Source organism: Triticum dicoccoides, chromosome 4B (genome assembly GCF_002162155.2).
Source record: "Triticum dicoccoides isolate Atlit2015 ecotype Zavitan chromosome 4B, WEW_v2.0, whole genome shotgun sequence".
Lineage (NCBI taxonomy): Eukaryota > Viridiplantae > Streptophyta > Magnoliopsida > Poales > Poaceae > Triticum > Triticum dicoccoides.
Window position 1 is genome coordinate 237,228,958 of NC_041387.1, and position 13,314 is coordinate 237,242,271.

The window sequence follows — 13,314 nt, forward strand, 5'->3', positions numbered from 1 at the left end:
AGCCACATTTATTGTAATAAGTTCTCTTTTGAGACATTTGATGTAATAAGTGTGTTATTGCTACTCTGTTATAAATCCTTCGAGTATTGTGCGTGTCAGCATTACCGATCCAGGGATGACACTGATGCACAGAGATCAGACTGTTTGAGGTCTGGTCGCTACAAGATGGTATCAGAGCACATGCTGATTGTAGGACACGACCACTAAGCTAAAGCCCTAGATCACTACTATCTCTTCTCATTTCTGACTCCTCATCTTTTCTACTCTTTTAGGATGGCGGATGCAAGGAAAAAGTTCACGCAACCGGATGAAGATACACCCTTTGGACGCCACTTGAAGGAAGTTACTAGATACCTGAACATCGGAGTACCAAGCTTCATCGAACCTACATCGCTACTTTACCAGAAGAGGAGCGTTGGATGATCCAAGTTCAAGTTCCAGGAAGGACATTCATGCCCGTCACTGAGCCCATAGAGTTTTCTTTTGATGCACTAACCTGGAGTCTAGGAAAGAGCATGGCAGCCCACATCACAATGGGACGCATTGGAGAAGTTTACCACAAGGATCTCAAGGATACTATCTACCAGATTTGTGGGCGCCGAGATGAGCAATGGGAGATGATCAGCACCAGGAAGGATAGATCAATTGCAGCTTTCATCCTGGAGTTAAACCAGCACATTCGTCGCCAGGAGAACCAGATGTGCGCAGGCATGATAGATCTGAAGAAGGCTATGACCAAGATCATGGAGCTGCAGGAAGAACTTAAGTCTACACGCGATGGTTATGAGGAAGAAATGACGACACTCGTGGAGAAGAATGATGATCTGAAGAAGAAGCTAAAAGTGTTTATGGGATTCCCCCCGACTGGAGGAGAAGACGATGATTGCACTTGCCTGGAGAACTACATCATCATCGATGACACCGACTCGGCCCCAGACGATAGCGATGATGACTTTGTTGATGAAGCTGGAGCAGATATCATGGAGTCTTCGACCGATCAATTTTTCTATTCGACCACCATAACAGTAGTAGTATTCCCCCATGTATATAGTATAGTCCGACCACTTTTGTAACGATAGTTAGACCGTTGTCTGCCCTTGTTTGAATTGATTGAAGTGATATTGTTTGTGTTTGTCTCATGAGCATATGGGTAGTGTTTTTCTCTCTAGACCTCACTCTATTCTATATTCTCATCCTTTCTAAACCCTCAGATGCCTCCGAGACGTGACAATGGATTTGCTTTTCCACCGGAGCTCACTCAGTTGATCCAGTAGCAAAATGCATTAATGCAGATGCTAGTCCAGAATCAGAATCAGGGGAACAACAGCAACAACAACCCACCGCCACCACCACCTATTGATCACTTAGCCCATTTCTTGAGGCTGAATCCGTTGGTGTTCTCCAGTATCACCGAGCCGATAGTTGCAAATGACTGGCTCCGCAAGATGGGAAGAGAGTTGACCACTACAGGATGCACAGATGCGGAGAAGGTACGTTTTGCCACACATCAGCTTGATGGACCCGCAGCATCATGGTGGGAGAATTTCACAGCCACTTACCCCATCAACACTGTCACATGGGATCAGTTTTAGCAGGCTTTCCGTACTGCCCATGTTTCAGCAGGAGCTATGGCCAGAAGCGTGAGTTTCACAACTTGTGCCAAGGAGGACGTATTGTTGGCCAGTATGTGGATGACTTTAGTAAGCTAGCACGTTATGCCCCAGATGACGTTGCTACTGATGCAGCTAAGCAGGAGAAGTTTCTGGAAGGACTGAATGATGAGCTAAACATGCAGTTAACGGTAGCAACCTTCAATAACTACCAGGAGTTGGTAGACCGAGCTCTCATGATTGAAGGGAAGCAGCAGCAGATTGACAGCCGCAAGAGGAAATATGGACAAGGGAAGTACAACTCTAGAGCTCAGCAGAAACCTCATTTTACCCCGAACTCAGGAGGACCTTTTCAGCATACCCATGGAGGAGGGAGTTCACACAACCATAGTGGCCCCAAGAATGGTAATGGGAATGGAGGAAGCAATGGGCAGAATCGTGCCAACCCATCAACACCAGCCTAGAGGGATCTAAGCCACATTACCTGTTTTAAATGCCAGAAGACTGGACATTATGCCACTGAATGTCCTGAAGCGAAGAATGGAAATGGCAATGGGAGCTCTGGGAAGAAGCCTAACCCTTTCAACAAAGGACAGGTGAACCACGTTAGCATGGAGGAGGTTGAAGCCCAGCCAGATGCAGTAATAGGTAAGTTTTTGGTTAAAGTCATTTACTGCAATCGTTCTTTTTGATACTGGTGCATCGCATTCATACATATCAAGGGGATTTATGGATAAGTATAAAACTACCAACCCAAGCCCTTAGGTCACCCATGTTAGTAACCTCGCCAGGAGCAGAGTATATGGCTAGCCTATGGTGTGATCGGTTACCGTTAAGGATTGGTAACTACGTGTTTCCCTCGGACATAATAGTATTGGAGTCGCAAGGACTGGATGTGATATTAGGCATGGATTGGTTATCGAAGTATGGAGGGAACATTGAATGCGCTAGTAAGTCGATTTTGCTTACCACGCCAGAAGGAAGAAGGATCAAGTATGTATCCCGGCATGTGCCGAAGAGGACTCAAGTAAATTCCTTATCAGGAGTTGTACAGGAGGAAGTACCAGTGGTGAAGGATTTTCCTGACGTATTTCCAAAAGAGTTGCCAGGCATGCCACCAGACAGAGACATTGAGTTTTTAATTGAGCTTTTGCCAGGCACAGGGGTGATATCTAAGAGACCGTACCGGATGCCCGCAAAAGATTTGGAGGAAATTAAGAAGTAGATTAAGGAGATACTGGATAAAGGCTATATTCGCCCAAGTTCTTCACCTTGGGGATCGCCAGTGCTTCTAGTGGAGAAGAAGGATGGATCATTAAGGATGGTTGTTGATTATTGAGGATTGAATGAAGTGACAATCAAGAACAAGTACCCGCTGTCGATGATCAATGACTTGTTTGACCAATTGCAAGGAGCTAAGGTATTTTCCAAGATCGATCTGCGATGAGGATACCACCAGTTGAAGACTCAAGAGCAGGATATAACTAAGACGACTTTTACCACCAGGTACGGGTTGTATGAGTATACCGTTATGTCATTTGGTCTGACTAACCACCTGCCTATTTCATGAACATGATGAAGAAGGTGTTTATGGAGTTTCTGGATAAGTTCGTCGTGGTGTTCATTGATGATATTCTGGTCTACTCAAAGAATGAAGAGGAGCATAAGGAGCATTTGCGTTTGGTACTCGGGAAGCTCAGAGAACATCAGTTATACGCCAAGTTCAGCAAATGTGGGTTTTGGTTGAAGGAAGTTGGATTCCACGGACATGTTATATCCGGAGAGAGAATAACAGTAGACCCCACCAAAGTTGTCACTGTGACAAATTGGGAAGCCCCGACGTTAGTTGGAGAGATCCGGAGTTTTCTTGGACTCGTAGGATACTACCGGAGGTTCATTGAAAATTTCTCAAAGATTGCAAAGCCCATGACGGAGTTGTTGAAGAAGGACACCAAGTTCAAATGGACCGAGGAATGTGAGGCCAGTTTTCAGGAGTCGAAGAAACGTTTGGTTACATCACCGGTGTTGATTCTGCCAGATCAACGCAAGGATTATGAAGTATATTGCGACTCTTCTCATCGAGGACTTGGAGCAGTGCTTATGCAGGAGGGAAGAGTTGTTTCGTATGCCTCATGACAACTTAATCCCCATGAGTTAAATTATGCCACCCATGATTTGGAGTTAGCAGCCGTAGTGCATGCATTGAAGACATGGAGACATTTTCTCATCGGAAACCATTGCAAGGTGTACACGGTTCACAAGAGTTTGAAGTACATCTTCACACAAAAGGAGTTGAATCTCAGGCAAAGGAGATGGTTGGAGCTCATCAAGGATTATGATATGAGATTGCATTATCACCCCGGAAATGCTAATGTGGTAGCCGATGCGTTGAGCCGCAAGAGCCATGTCAAGACACTCTTGACCGGAGAGTTGCCGAAGGAGTTAGCCGAGGATCTTTGCGAGCTATGTTTGGAGATAGTTCCGAGAGGCTATGTTGCAGCATTGGAGATTCAGTCTACTCTGATGGATAAGATCAGAGAAGCTCAGAAGATAGACAAGGAGATTGCAGAGATAAAGGAGAAAATGAGCAAAGGAAAAGCTAAAGGTTTTCATGAGGATGAGCATGATACCTTATGGTTTGAGGACCGCGTTTATGTGCCTAATGACCCGGAGATCAGGAAGTTGATTCTGTAGGAGGCCCATGATTCACCTTATTCGATTCACCCAAGAAATACCAAGATGTACCTAGATTTGAAGGACACTTTTTGGTGGACCGGAATGAATAAGGATATTGCGGAGTATGTAGCAGTATGTGATGTATGTCAGAGAGTGAAGGCGGAGCATCAGAAGCCAGCAGGGTTGCTACAGCCATTGCCAATACCCGAATGGAAGTGGGATAAGCTAGGCATGGATTTTATCACGGGATTGCCCATGACTCGTTTAGGCTATGACTCAATATGGGTTGTACTTGATCGTTTGACGAAGGTAGCTCATTTCATCCCAGTGAAGGCCACTTACACTAGTGCTAAGTTGGCAAAGATATACATGACCAGGATCGTATGTCTGCATGGAGTTCCGAGGAGCATTGTATCAGATAGAGGAACCCAGTTTACCTCAAAGTTCTGGAATCAGTTACACGAAACTTTGGGTACCAAGGTAGAGTTCAGTACATCCTTTCACCCACAGACAGATGGACAGACCGAGAGAGTCAATCAGATTTGAGAGGACATGTTGAGAGCTTGTGCGCTAGATTATGGATCTAGTTGGGACGACAATTTGCCATATGCGGAGTTCTCTTACAACAACAGTTATCAATCCAGTTTGAAGATGGCCCCTTTCGAAGCTCTGTACGGAAGGAGGTGCAGGACACCGTTGTTGTGGGATGAAGTTGGAGGTCATGTTTGTTTGTTCTTGACGGTCAAAACTTAGAAAAGGTCATGTTTGTTTGTTCTTGACGGTCAACTGTTGACCTTCTCAGTTTGGTCAAAACAAGGTCATATGTTGAAAACAACGACGATTTATTGACCAAAATAGTGGGTCACTATCGACCATATTTCTTGTAGTGCTAGCAGATGTAGGGGATGTAGGTTGGTACTGTCTACCCAGAGTAAAGAGTTAATGCTTCTGAAAGACTGTGTCTCGGTCATCCGTTTCTCAAACACCATGTAGTGCGAGAAATCCAATGGAGGAGATCGAGTCTTGCGGGGAAAAGTGCGCAAACCTCTACAGAGTGTATAAACTAATCATGGTTAGCCGTGTCCTCGGTTATGGACGTTTTGAGTATCTAGTACTTTGATCATCATGTGAATCTCATCATGTTACTTAATTAAATTTGTTGGGTTTAATGATGATGCTTACTCGGGATTGAGTTGGAGGAACCTTCTCAATGTTTAACAACCACCATGATAATTAAATAAAATTTATTACTTTGTTGTAGGGAAAATTTGGCTTTATGCAAAACTGTAACCATAGAGCTTTCCACCAGCCATATATGCATGTAGTGATAGCATTATTCTGTTCATTACTCTCTATGTGTTACATTGCCAACATATTCCATGTGCTGACCCGTTTTCGGGCTGCAACATTCATGTTGCATACTTTTCAGATGACGAGTAAGGTGCCTTAGGTCATGATGTTATACTCAGTGATGCCGTTGGAGTTGATGGACTCTCTTATCTTCCAAGCCTTCCGATGTTATCGTTATTAGATGGCCTTAAGCCATATTTATTGTAATAAGTTCTCTTTTTAGACATTCGATGTAATAAGTGTGTGATTGCTACTCTGTTATAAATCCTTCGAGTATTGTGCGTGTCAGCATTATCGATCCAGGGATGACACTGATGCACAGAGATCGGACTGTTTGAGGTCTGGTCGCTACAATATCTTTCAGTGCTCGCCTTGGGCGACATGCCAAACTCATTAAAATCTCTATCCCTTTAAGGAGACTTTGGGCCAAACTATGTCCGGCTTGAGTGGGAAGCGGACGGCGAGGAAATTCATTACCCACCCACCACCCATTTAATAGCCACTATCGACGACTCAACTGACATGCTTTATTTCGACTCCGAAGACATCGACGGTATGAATGACGATGCCGGAGAAGAACAGGAAGCACCGCCCATAGGGCGCTGGACAGCCACCTCATCATATGATATATACATGGTGGACACACCCAAAGAAAGCAACGACGAGGAACGAAAGGATGCAATGGAGGATAATCCTCTGGAGAAGCAACCAAAGCACCGACATTAGCGGCGCCACTCTAAATCCCGCCACAGCAAAAACAGCGATAACGACACAAGAAAGAATAATACCCCGGACGACTCCAAAGGTAACGACAACCCCACAGACCCAGCGATGGAGCAGGATGAGCCAGCGGACAGCGAACATAGTCCGGGGCCGCTGTCCGATCACTGCCTTATAAACCTGTCTCCGGAGAGGAGAACAGTCCGGACAACGATGCACTCATCATCCCGGAAAGGCATTTGGAACAAGAGAAACTCCACAAAAGGCTTATCGCCACGTTAGGAGCTTGAAGAAGCAGAAGCAAAGGCTTAAGGCCACGCAGGACATGCTCAACCACAAATGGAACAAACTACTCGACACTGGCGAAAAATACGGTGGCAATCGCCACACAAAGAGCTACCCAAAGCGCAAGTTGCTGCCCGAATTCGGCTATGAGGCTATAGAGCCCATCCCGCTGAAAAATAATACGGCCGATCTGCCGGACCGACCACCCGGTGGCCGAGACAGAATGGCTAATGACGCCGCACACAAGTCAACACATGATGTACGTGAGCACCTGGACAAAAGAGCAGGTATGGCCAGGTCCATCTTTGGATCTAGGAAGCGTGCTCCTATGTAGGATCACGACCGCCAAAACGACTATACTGATCGAATACCAGCTCTGAATCAACACCGAACACTACAACCGTCGGAAGCATTCCACGACACATCCAAATACAGGGGTGCCACGCACCCCCTGTGCTTCACCGATGAGGTGCTGGATCATGAATTTCCTGAGGGATTTAACCCGTAAACATAGAGGCATACGACGGAACGACAGACCCAGGAGTCTGGATTGAGGACTTTATTCTTCACATCCATATGGCTCGCGGAGACGATCTCCACGCCATCAAATACCCGCCCCTCAAGTTGAAAGGACCATCTCGGCACTGGTTGAAAAGCCTCCCCGAAAACTCAATTGGAAGTTGGGAGGAACTCGAGGATGCTTTCAGGGACAATTTTCAAGGGACCTATGTCCGACCTCCGGACGCAGACGATTTAAGTCACATAATCCAACAACATGGAGAGTCAGCCCGTAAGCTTTGGAACAGATTTGTCACCAAAAAGAACCAAATCATTGATTGCCCGGATGTTGAAGCCTTAGCGGCTTTCAAACACAGTGTCCGGGAAGAATGTCTCACCAGACACCTCGGCCAGGAAAAACCGAGGACAATGGTAGCACTAACAAGCCTTATGACTCGCTTTTGCGCGGGCGAGGACAGTTGATTGGCCCGCAACGGCACCAGCGACCCAGGCACATCCAAAATTAGGGACGGCAATGGGAAGCCGCGACACAATAAAAACAAGCATCGAAATAATGAAGACAACCCAGACAACACGGCTGTAAACGCCTGATTCAGGGGCTCTCAACCCGGTCAACGAAAAAAGGCATTTAAAGGCAGCAGAGATGGACCGTCCAGCCTAAACAAAATTCTAGACAGATCATGTCAGATTCATGGCACCCCCGACCTGCGAATCACACCAACAGAGAATGCTAGGTCTTCAAGCAGGCCGGCAAGCTAAACGCCGAACACAAGGGAAGGAAGCTGCCAAGTGAAGTCGAGGACAAACCTCGCTAGCCGAACACTGGGGTACAGAAAAAATTTCCACCACAGGTCAAAACAGTAAACATGATTTACGCAACCCACATACCAAAGAGGAAACGCAAACACACACTCCGAGACGTATACGCTGTAGAACCAGTTGCCCCCAAATTCAACCCATGGCCGGCCTGCCCGATCACTTTCGATCGCAGGGACCATCCGACTAGTATCCCGCATGGAGGTTCGGCTGCCTTGGTGCTCGACCCAGTAATTGATGGATACCATCTCACCCGAGTCCTCATGGATGGCGGCAGTAGTCTTAATCTGATATACCAGGACACTATCCGTAAGATGGGGATAGACCCGTCAAGAATCAGCCAAAGCAATACTACCTTTAAAGGAGTAATACCAGGCGTAGAGGCCCGCTGCACGGGCTCTCTAACACTAGAGGTTGTATTCGGTTCTCCCGACAACTTCCGAAGCGAAGAACTAATCTTCGACATTGCTCCATTCCGAAGCGGCTACCATGCACTACTCGGGAAAACGACCTTCTCTCGTTTCAATGCAGTTCTGCATTATCCTTATCTTAAACTTAAGATGCCCGATCCACGTGGCGTCATCACAATTAGCGGAAATACAGAGCGTTCCCTGCATGCGGAAGAATATGTGGCGGCTCTAGCAGCCGAACCACCAATCGTCCTATCCAACCCAAGTAACTAATCGATCGTTGAGACCACGGACACGGCTAGACGTGTTTGGTGCACCACTATTTGTAGCAGCCCAGATAAACCCGAGCTTGGCTAACGGCTATACCCCCATATGTGGTGCTAGGAGCAGCCCGCACGAATAAAATCCATAGTTCAGATGGATGCTATTCACACTCAAGAAATTGAATTTTCACGGTTCATTAAGTTTAACCGACGTTACGCACGGTTACACAAAAATATTGTTTAACCTGAGTTTTCCTTTCTTCTTTACAGATAACTACCATGCTATACCCTTCTAGGATACAGCACAACGGAGACAAAGGCACAGACGTGCAGCAGGACCCCGTCCTAAGGTTTCTTTTTAGATTAAGGCCCTGTGTAAACCTTTTTATTGTCTCTTGTTGGCTCATACCCTCCTGGTACTTAAAATGACCAAGAGGGCTACCGGCGTTATTGGCTAATTTATTATCCGCCGATCTAAACTGGACGTTACAAGGGCAGCATCCAATGTGTTTTTGGGATTTATACCCTCACCATAGCCGCTCTTTCGTCATGACTAATTTATGCACGTACCTGGAAATTCAGGGGTCATTATCGAGGGCGGTACTTAGCCCAGCATATGTTGTAATGTCCGAGCACCTTCGGGAGTGTTCGGTGTCGCGAGTTTGGCCTTATATGCATCAACTCTGAATCATGTCTTTGGTCAATGGTGGGTTTTGCCTAGCTCCCATGTTTTGCTACCTTACGTTCCACTCTATCTGCTAAGGTGGCACCGGGAGAACTACTGCGATTGTGCCCTGGTTCATCTGGATGAGCACCTCAGTAGAGAAAGCCGAAAACTGACTGTCATGATAAAGCGAGAGACTAGTCAACCAATCGATGACCTAGTGGAATCTTTGTGATTCCTGCGCATTAACGAAGGACCGGTTTCCTGGTCACTTATGTACACGCACCATATTCGGATGAGCGCAGACATACCAGGGGCTATATAGTATCCCCACCGTCAAACTCCTATGGCTAAGTGAAAGTGTTAAAGCTATATAGTCTAATTGCCTTGTTCGCCGCGCTATCACCTCCTTAACGGACCAAGACGTTGGATCAAGTGTGATTACGCGCTTTACCGAACACCCCCGCATTATATGCATGGGGGCTGAAGCCGACGACTGCAAACTTTTAGGTTATATACATACATACATAAACGACCGCACAGGAGGCACTACAATACTTTATGGGCAAAAGTATAAATATAGCCTTTATTATAAAAAAGCATTGTTTTTACAATCAAGATACATGTCACTGGAACATGGTACTCTTTGAGCATTGAGCCTCTATTAAATGGGCACCTTCTAGGACTTCTTCAAAATAGTGCTCGGGCAAGTCTTGACCGTCGGGCGGACCCCTGGTTGCAACATCGGTGGCCTCCATCTTTGCTCAATATGTCTTAACACAGGCAAGAGCCATCCGCACACCCTCTATGCATGCTGACCTCTTGACAACATTGATATGCGGCACAACACGAAGAAATTGTTGCACCAAACCAAAATAACTACCCGAGCTCGGTTCCTTCGGCCACAGATGATCCACGACAGCCTTCACGGCAAGCCCAGACAACCTATGGAGCTCGTCCCACTCGGCCATTTGCTCATTCAACAGCAGCAGACGCTTTGGAGCACTGAACTGCGACCAGAATAATCCTTCCATCCCATGATCTTTCCGATCCTTGAAATACTCCATCGCATCAGCAGCACTCTTTGCTAAATCCAAGTATGCGTCTGCAGAGCTCCACAATTGATCAAGAGGGGCATATTTCGGATCACCAAACTTCGTTCGCAATAAAAAGGGCTTCCCAGCCGCGATATCACCGGCTTGCCAAAGCTCCTCCCACGCCGCTCTGATTTCAGAGCGAGTTTCCTTTGCTGCTTGCAAGGCCTTCTCTAAGTCAGCCGTTTTCGTTTGGTTTTCCCTTTCGAGAAGCTCATATCGGCTGGCGGCATTTTGTAGCTCAATAGCCATGTTGGCTATTTTATCCTCACTTTGGCGATGCGCAGCCTGTTCGGCTTTTAATTCTTCGGCTGCCTTCAGGGCGGCCGCATCACTTTTCCTGGCTTGCTCCTTGGCTTGGGAAAGTTCTGCCCTAAGGGTCTCCATGGCGGCAGCTCCATCTGCAGTCAAAGCATACTATAAATACTAGCATCATGCTCTTCACAATATTTGCTGACCACCCGAATATACATACCCTGTGCCTTGTCAAGCCGCTTGTCAACAAGCGTGATGTCTGCATCCGCCACGTCAAGTTGCCGCCTCAATTTGGCAAATTAAGCAGTTCGGTCAGCCGCAAGATCTGCAGCCGCCTGCACACGAAAGCAACACTATCATTACCTGAGACTATGATCCTCTGCTCGCCATGTCTGGATGGCAACCAGAGTCTCAGGGTCTATTATCTATACAAAGCACAACTTGCATGTATGGTACAGTCAAAAATGTATATTTTACTTTGCGTACCTCAAAGCCTCTTAGCAGGCTCGTAAAAGCTTCGTTCAACCCGCTTTTTGTGGATGAAATCCTCTCAACCACCGTACCCATTAAGGTACGATGTGCCTTTGAGATAGCCGCTTGCTCTAGAAGACCTATCAATGTGTCCGGTTGTACACCGGACAATCCCGGGCTTTTTCTGTTGGTCTCCTTACGAGCCGAGAACTCCGGACTTCAGGTGGCCGAAGAGTTACCTTCTGGCCTTTGAGGATCAGGAGAAATCCTCCACGACGACACCTCAGGGTCATCCGTCTCATGAGGTGGGGAAGCAGGAGGAGGTGTTTCACTCTCCATCATCTCCGGAAGAAGATCCCCTAAGGATGAACATTGTTGAGAAGGGCTATGAGCCGGACTGCAAAACATATGTCTCGGTTGTTATTCTCAGGAAAAGAGCAGGGCATATTTACTAATGTGCCTTTGTTCACTTACAGCTCGTTTGACGGCTGGCCCCCTTGTGGGCGATGTGCGCTAAGGATGCCCTCCGGGGTAGGGCCCCCTGGTGAAGGTTTCTTCCCTCGTTTGGAAACCTCTATTTCCATGTCTTCAGGGGAAATCCTTTTCTTCCCGTGGGGAGAGGGGATTCTAGATTCACCTCCCCGATCATCCTCCGGCGCGGAGCAACTAATCCCTCCCCCCGATCGGATGTGTAACATATGAAGCCCGCTTTTGACTTCTCTATTCCTCCCCTCGTCTTCTCCTGATGGCACTTGATAAGGTGCGCGAGCCAGCATCCTGGTTAGTACAGGATCCGGCGAGCCTTCGGGAAGAGGGGCCGAACACCTGATCCTCTCTGCCTTTCTTATCCAGTCCTGGCCGAGGGTAATTTTTCAGAATAATGTTGTGATAAATATAATGATAGCATGCTCGGTCGCAAAGTTACTTACTTGGGTATCTGAACGGTTGCAGTTGAGACCCGCATCCTCAGTGGTGTCCGAACACTTTATTCGTGATCTGAAGAATAATGATACATCCCTTCGAGCATCACGCCGAAGAAGTGTTGAATGGTTCACGGTCCTTCTGGGTTGAACTCCCACATACGGAGAGATCGATGTTGGCATGACAGGACCCAACAAACTAACATTACTTGAATTACTTTGACGAGACTGATATCCCTCTTGAGGAGATCTCGGATGCGGCTTTGCAATGTTAGCACGTCATTAACTGGCCCCCAGTCCAGCCCTTTGTTGACCCATGATGCCAGTTGAGGCGGAGGGGCAGAGCGGAAGGCTGAAGCGGCTGCCCACTTTGTACCTCAGGGTGTTGTGATGCAAAACCACTCCCGTTGCCATAGGTCGGACACCTCCGGGAAGGAATCCTTTGGCCATAGGGTGTCGGCACATTTGCTTATTATAGCGCCTCCACACTTCGTGTGTTGCCCGTTGATCATCTTTGGCTTCACATTGAAGGTCTTGAGCCATAACCCAAAGTGTGGGGTAATGCGAAGGAAGGCCTCACACACAACGATAAACGGCGAGATGTGAAGGAAGGAATCTGGAGCTAGATCATGGAAATCTAGACCGTAATAGAACATGAGCCCCCTAACGAAGGGATCAAGACTAAAGCCTATCCCTCAGAGGAAGTGGGAAATGAATACAACACTCTCGTTGGGTTCGGGAGTGGGGATAACCTGCCCTTGAGCAGGTAGCCTGTGAAGGATTTTGGCAGTCAGATACCTAGCCTCCCTAAGCTTTTTGATGTCCTCCTTTGTGACGAAAGAGGCCATCCACCGGCCTTGAAGGTTGGATCCGGACATGGTTAAAGGTCCGGAGCACTTAGACTGAACCTTGGGTGTTGGAACTTGAGGTAGGGGAAGGGAAGGATCGGGCATGGCAAGAAAAGAACATGTCTTGACCTCTTTATAAAGAGGGTGAATATCAAGCGTCCTCCGCCTGGCCGTTTGGAACTTGCCTAAAACCGAGGAGTCATACTAACGGCACGGTTGGGTTACCCACGCCCGTATTGATGAGAATCCCGTGATAAGGGGAACACGATCTCTGCTTCGACAAGACGTGCCAATAAAACTGCCTCGCAAGACGTGCATCAGCAGGTTGAGAAAAACGGTTCGTATAATGACCGGGCCGCGGCGTGATGTCACACTATGAAAAGTTGTCAGAAGATTAGATTTGTGGAATATTG